Source organism: Mastomys coucha, unplaced genomic scaffold, assembly GCF_008632895.1.
Source record: "Mastomys coucha isolate ucsf_1 unplaced genomic scaffold, UCSF_Mcou_1 pScaffold21, whole genome shotgun sequence".
Classification (NCBI taxonomy): Eukaryota; Metazoa; Chordata; class Mammalia; order Rodentia; family Muridae; genus Mastomys; species Mastomys coucha.
The window spans coordinates 29,248,392-29,255,010 of NW_022196904.1; the positions used below are offsets into that span (position 1 = coordinate 29,248,392).

The following is a 6,619-nucleotide window of genomic DNA, read 5'->3' on the forward strand; positions in this document are numbered from 1 at the left end:
CTGGCTGTCCTGGAACTCACTCTGTAGACCAGGCTGGCCTTGCCTGCCTCTGCCTCCCAAGTGCTGGGATTAAAGGCGTGTGCCACCACTGCCTAGCAAAGGTCTTCTTTCTTGAGTAAGGCACTCATCATTTGGCTTCTGGGCTGGGCTGGTCCTCTAGCTTTGCTGAGTTAGAGAGAAGGCTAGACCACCAGAAAGTCTAGAGCACTAATAAATCATCCTTAAAGATGGTGAGGTGTGGGCTTGTTTTGGTGTGCCACCTGCCCTGACTCCAGTCCTCTGGAAGAGTAAGTAGCCAGTGTTGTAAACCACTGAGTCATTTAAATTGTGTGTGTGTGTTGTGTGTGTGTTGTGTGTGTGTTGTGTGTGTGTGTGTTGTGTGTGTATTGTGTGTGTGTGTGTTGTGTGTGTGTGTTGTGTGTGTAGGGGGTTTGGGGTGTGCTGAGTGTATAATATGTGTGTGTAGTGTGTATATGTAGTGTGTGTGTGTGCTCATTGTGCCAGGGTGTCCTTGAATTCACAGTTACCTTGCTTCAGCTCTGAGTGTTGGGATTTCACATATCTACAATTTTGTTGAGGTTGTTGTTAATGTTGTTTGTTTGTTTGTTTGTTTGTTTGTTTTAGAGGGTTTCCCAGGCTGACCCTAAACTCCTGGGCTCCAGTGATCCTCCTGTCTCAGTTCGGAAAGTAGCTGGGTGTTCACTACCAAGCACAACAAAGAGAAGATTTTGCATATTCTTCCTACTACCACTCCTCCAAAAAACATATAAATACCTAAGGAGATCCTGACTCGGCCATAACACAATGTATGTGCATTCAAACATGGTAACACACCCCCATTAATGTGCAAAAATGTTACAAGGAATCAAGAATAAAAGTTTGAAAGGGACACCAGGGGCATAGCTTAATACTTAATAGGAAAGTGCTCACCGAGCATGAGTGTGGTGGTTTGGATAAGAATGGCCCCCATAGGCTCAGATCTTTGAATACCTGGTACCCAATTGGTGGTGCTATTTTGGGTAAGTTTAGAAGATGTGACACCAAAACAAAACAAAACAAACAAAAAATCCCCAACAGATCCATAGATGGTGGTGCACATCTTTAATCTCAGCACTCAGGAGGCTGCACAGAGAAACCCTGTCTTGAAAAGCCGAACGAAGGAGCGGGCGCACAGGGCAGGGCCTCGCGAGCGTGGTCCGAGCGGGGTCCGAGATTCCCAGGCGGTCAACACGGTCCCCAGAGCAAACAGCCTCTGCCCCCTTTCCTGCAGCTTTGCCGTCTTGGAATCCCATGGCTGGTCTCACTGGGCTCTGAGGCTCTGTCACCCATGTCAGCAGAGCATTCAGCCAGCGTTGCTTCAGCTCATCTGGGAGCCTCAGGGCAATCCAGAGATGACTCGGGTCCGTGTAATGGACAATAGTGTCCTGGGCTACACGCCATACCATAGGCCTCCGAGATGCATTCACGTCTATAACAAGAGTGGAGTGGGCAAGGTGGGCGACCAGATCCTGCTGGCCATCAGGGGGCAGAAGAAGAAAGCCCTCATCGTGGGGCACCGCATGCCTGGGTCCTGAATGACCCCAAAGTTTGACTCCAACAATGTGGTCCTCATTGAGGACGATGGCAACCTTGTGGGGACTCGAATTAAAATCCCTATCCCAACCAGACTCCGCAGGAAGGAAGGGGAGTAATCCAAGGTGCTGGCCATCGCTCAGAACTTTGTGTGAGCAGAGTGGCTCTGAGCTGAGCAGACATTCCCTCCACATTGGTGACAGTATCCTGGAACAGAATAAATATTTTAAGGTGAAAAAAAGAAAAGAAAAGCCGAAGGAGGATGGGGGGACGGAAAAAGAGGAGGAGGAGGAGGAGGAGGAGGAGGAGAGACATTGCTGGAGGAAGTAAATCACTGGAGGCAGGCTTTTAGGTTTCAAAGTCACTCACCATTCCTAGTTCACTCTCTGCTTCTATCCTATGGGTCAAGAGGTGAGCTCTCAGCTGTTTCTGATGCTATGATGCCCCACGATGATGGACTATTCTTTACCTCTATGGAAACATAAGCCAAATAACCCCTGCCTCGTGGTGTTTTATCACAGCAACAGAGGGCAAACTAAGACTATGGGTAAGACCCTGGGTTCCTTCTCCTGTATAACCAAAGTGTGTGTGTATAGGCAGGGCGGGGGGGGGGAGGGGGCTGGAAAATATAGATGCCCATCTGGAGCTGGAGCAAGTAGACTGAGCAGAGATGGCAAGCAAGCATGGCTTCACTGATCTCCCAGCTGAGGGTTGGTCTGGCTCAGGTCTCCAGGACACTTGTGTTTGTGGAGTGGAGGGATGGGTAATTGAGCAGGTCGAGTGTTGACTCTTAGCTCCTCTGGGTTCTCCTTGGGAGGCCTGACCAAATCTAGGCCCTGAGCAGCCAGCCTGCAGGGTCCTTCAGGTCTGGTGGGGAGCATTGTCCGGGGAAGGTCACTGGACAGGGTGAGTAGGAAGCCCAAGGTGAAGTGGCAGATGAAAGTGACCTAGGAGGCCCCCTCCCCTCAGTGAACAAGCCAGGGCGCTGCTTGGCAGCTAGATATTGTTGGCTGGAAATAAAGCAGTGGACAGGCCTTGCTGGGGGCTAGAACCCCAGATCTGTGCTACCTTCTTGCTCTGTCCAGCTTTCAGGCCTGTAATGTTCCAGACCAAGTTTCCTCCAAGACCAAGGCTCCACCAGGCTGTCAGACATTCCCTTTCTGCAGCTTCAGGGAGGAGAGGAGTGGGCACAGATCCCCCAGGCAGACAGCTTCGTCCTTCGTTGCTTTACCTTTGAACCTAGAAGTGGGGAGTGGGAGAGACTGTGGAGACCAAATTCATAAACCCAGACAATGTCATCCACCAGCCTACCAGCTTTTCGAGGCCCAGAGACTCTAGCCCTGCTTCACATGGGCCTTGAAAAAGTCAGAAAACAAAAGACTGAAAGAAGTCTCTAGATGCAAGACTCACACACACACATCACAGGGTCATGAATATGCAGTCATCTTGTTAAAATTTGCTGATTGATTGATTATAGGCTCCCTAATCTCCCGGATTCAGATTTAACCAAACAGTGAAAACTTGGAAATTCTATCAAAATACCATAGGATAGCTTCCCACTTGTGTTTTTTTAAGTGGACTTACTCGTGATTTTTTTGGCTTCCAAGTCACCATGAATATTTCATAGATACGCCATACATTTAATATTTTAACATTTTTTACATCATATCTACAGTACCGGTACCTGACTTGTATATTTATGTGACTATTGTTAGAAGTGACTAATTGGGTTTGATTAGTTCCATCATTAATATTCTGTCCATAATTTAACATGCTTCAATAAAATACCCTAAAGCAGTGTAATGATTAGATTTCAGGAATATGTGTTTTGCAATTAAGTTCCTCTTGATTTTGATATGCAGATGAAGAAATGGTGGTCTCATTTAAAAAAAAAAAAAGCTGCCCTTATTAACTCAGCAGTACACTCTGAAGATTAGGTAAGAAACCCAAGATTTTCTCTTTGTATATGCTAGTTAAAATGTATTTCAATCAAGTCTATGTGGGCAAATCAGATTTGATTAGTTTAAGTTCACAGTCATTCTATCTAAATGAATAATGTGTCACCTAACATTGCAAAAATTTGATTAATAGTTTATCAGTTAATTAAAAACGAGGTTTAATTTTTCTTTTTTAGGAAAATGCAAGGTAGATATTCCTTGTGTTCATCATAAATGCAAATTATTTCAGCTTGAATCTATTGTTCTTATTCTTTCTTCCTTTTTTTTCCCTCTTCTTCTCCTTCTTAGCCAATTGGCAAGGAAATAGCGCATCTTAAGGCATGTCTTCCAGAGGGACACATAGGGAAATTTTTCTCAGTGCCTATGGTAGCTGTCTTTTGCATCTTGTTCTAGAAGAGTTAGCTATTTGTCTGGCCTCAGTTTCTCCAAGTGCCTCTTGGGCTTGCCTAGTCCCCGGCAGTCCTTGGCCAGGAGACATTTCTAAGTGATAAGTATGATAACCTTGTTTGTCTAATTGGTCTATGGGGCTGGGACCAGGGAGCAGGGGATCTCATATTTCTGGGACACTGCAGTCTGGTGTGAGAGCTGAGGACCACAAGTCCTCTTCCATCCTCCCAGTTCCTAATATCTGTATCCGGTGGAAAGAATCTGAGAGAGCACCTTCTTTGTGTAGCATGGATGATCCCTGAGAGGTCACTCATGGAGCATGAGATGCTTCTTCTGAACGAGGTGAAGAGGAAAGGCTGACAAGATTGTGCCAAGCATGACTGAATAGGTCCCCACAGTAACCTCTGAGGCACAAAACAGAGTAGGCCTTGACCATGCTGACATCAAGACAAGGGAGTCAGGCTGTTTCTCCCTTGTTGGTGAGATGTAAGTGCCTGAGACAGTGACCTGGCCTTTCCCACTCCTGCTGCACACAAGCAAAGGGGGCTTCCATGGTTACATGTCCCCCAGAGGAGGGGCTGGGTCATTGGATCTGAGGCCACAATGACAGCAGAAAATAAGGGGAGGGCAGCCCAGATTCCACTACAAAAGCTCAGTCCTACAAACTCTATGAACTCTATCCCAGCAATGGTGGTAGGTGTTGTAGCAACTGCTGTCAATCCATACTCTTGAAGCAGGGGTTAGCACAGACATGCCAGATGTGAGAAGTACAACGGAGCTGGGGATTGGGGGGACTCGGGCCTGGGTCAGGGGGCACTATTACCTCGAGCTGTGATTTCAAAGGTGACAATCAACCGGCCAAGAAAGGATCTGGTAGGTGGACATTGAGGTGGAAAGTTGAGCCTGCAACAGTATTCAAATGTGGGAGAAAGTATGGCCAGACTACAGGGAGTGGGAGAAGTATAGCACAGGTGACTTTGGGACAGCAGGCAGGGAGCCAGGTACAGGGATTCTCAAGCCTGTCCACACCAAAATGCTCATAGGAGCATACACAGAAAGAAATCAGAGATACCAGGAAAAGCCTTTGGATACCCTCTGGACAGCGTTTAGGCCTCACAGCTTCAGGTAGCAACAACAGAAAAAACAACAACAACAACAACAAAACCAGAGTCTTGCTATGGAACCCAGGCTGATCTCCACGTTATGAGCCTCCTGCTTCAGCCTTCTGAGTGCTGGGATTATAGAAGTACACCTCTATATCTGACTTCTATATAGTTAATATTGTGCATATTTGAGTATGAGACCCTCTAACCTGGACTGAAAATTAAAGATCAATTTCAGCTCACGAATAGGGAGCAGAGAAGAGAGCATGAAGAGCTCTGAGGTGTACCTGCCTGGTTCAGTAAGACAAGCAGAGCATCTTCCTCATGCAGTGTTCAAAGACCTCCATACATTGTCCAAGCATTGATGTCCCAGCAAGGCCTGGTCTGCTGTTGTCTGTCAAAGCTGCTGGGTTTGCAGCCAGCTTGCCTGGGTCCACATGCTTGCTGTCATCTGGATAGTTCTGGAAAGAATCTCTATCTACTCTATCACTTGCCACATGTGTCCCCAAGTTGACATTTCTCTACTACTGCTCTAGAGGACTGGAATTTTACTCTGTGCTTCAAACCACTTGGGGAATGACCTCTGTTCTGGTTTAGAATCATCATGAAGATCAAATGTGCATGCCTTGAACACAGGCTTGACCAGACAGGTTTATAATGGGTGAGCTACTGGTTTTTATTTTATTTTATGTATAAGAGTGTTTTCCCTATGTGTATGCATGTGAACCACATGCTTGCAATGCCTACGGAGGACTGAAGAGGGCATCGGATTTTTTTTGAAACTGAAATTACAGATGGTTGGGAGGAGTCCTATAGGTACTGGAAAGCAAAGATGGGTGCTCTGGAGGAACAGCAAGTGCTCTTAACTACTGCATCATCCGTCCAGCCCAGCCACTGGCAATTTAAAAACTCCAGACTCGCCGGATGGTGGTGGCACACACCTTTAATCCCAGCACTTGGGAAGCAGAGGCAGGTGGATTTCTGAGTTCAAGGCCAGCCTGGTCTACAGAGTGAGTTCCAGGACAGCCAGGGCTATACAGAGAAACCCTGTCTTGAAAAACCAAAAACAAACAAACAAACAAAACACCAAAACTCCAGACTCTGCAAATTACAACTAGACAAATAGGGTGTTCAAACTCTTGGGAAGCTAAAGTGGTGGTGGTGGTAGGGATCACAATTCTAAGACCAGCCTGTGCTACTCAGTGAGTTTTAAGACACTGTGTTAACATTCTGTCTCGAAACAAACAAATCAAAAGTTATCACCACACACACACACACACACACACACACACACACACACACACACACACAGGTTGTCCCTGGACAAGCCATCAGGGAGGAAAGAGTGCTCAAAGAGGCTACCCCAACAAAGAGGGCCCAGCCTCCAGCACACCACAGCCTGCTCCCCACATACCTGCATAGAGCAGATACCCACTTCCAATCCCCTACCTTCAAAGAGGTGCAGGGCTTTTGGCAATCAGGTCCAGCAAGACACCAGGATGCTCAGTCCTGATCAGTCTCCAGCACAAACTGTTGTCACTGTGCTGATAAAAGTTTCTAGAAGCTTCCATGAGCACCCATTAATGCTATAAGTAATAG

The 6,619-nt window shown here is 46.7% G+C and overlaps 1 pseudogene; it reads left to right on the forward strand.

Annotated features, from left to right (window-relative positions):
• Positions 1 to 1,296: 1,296 nt before the first annotated feature.
• Positions 1,297 to 1,727, forward strand: LOC116100475 (annotated as a pseudogene).
• The last annotated feature ends 4,892 nt before the right edge of the window (positions 1,728 to 6,619 follow it).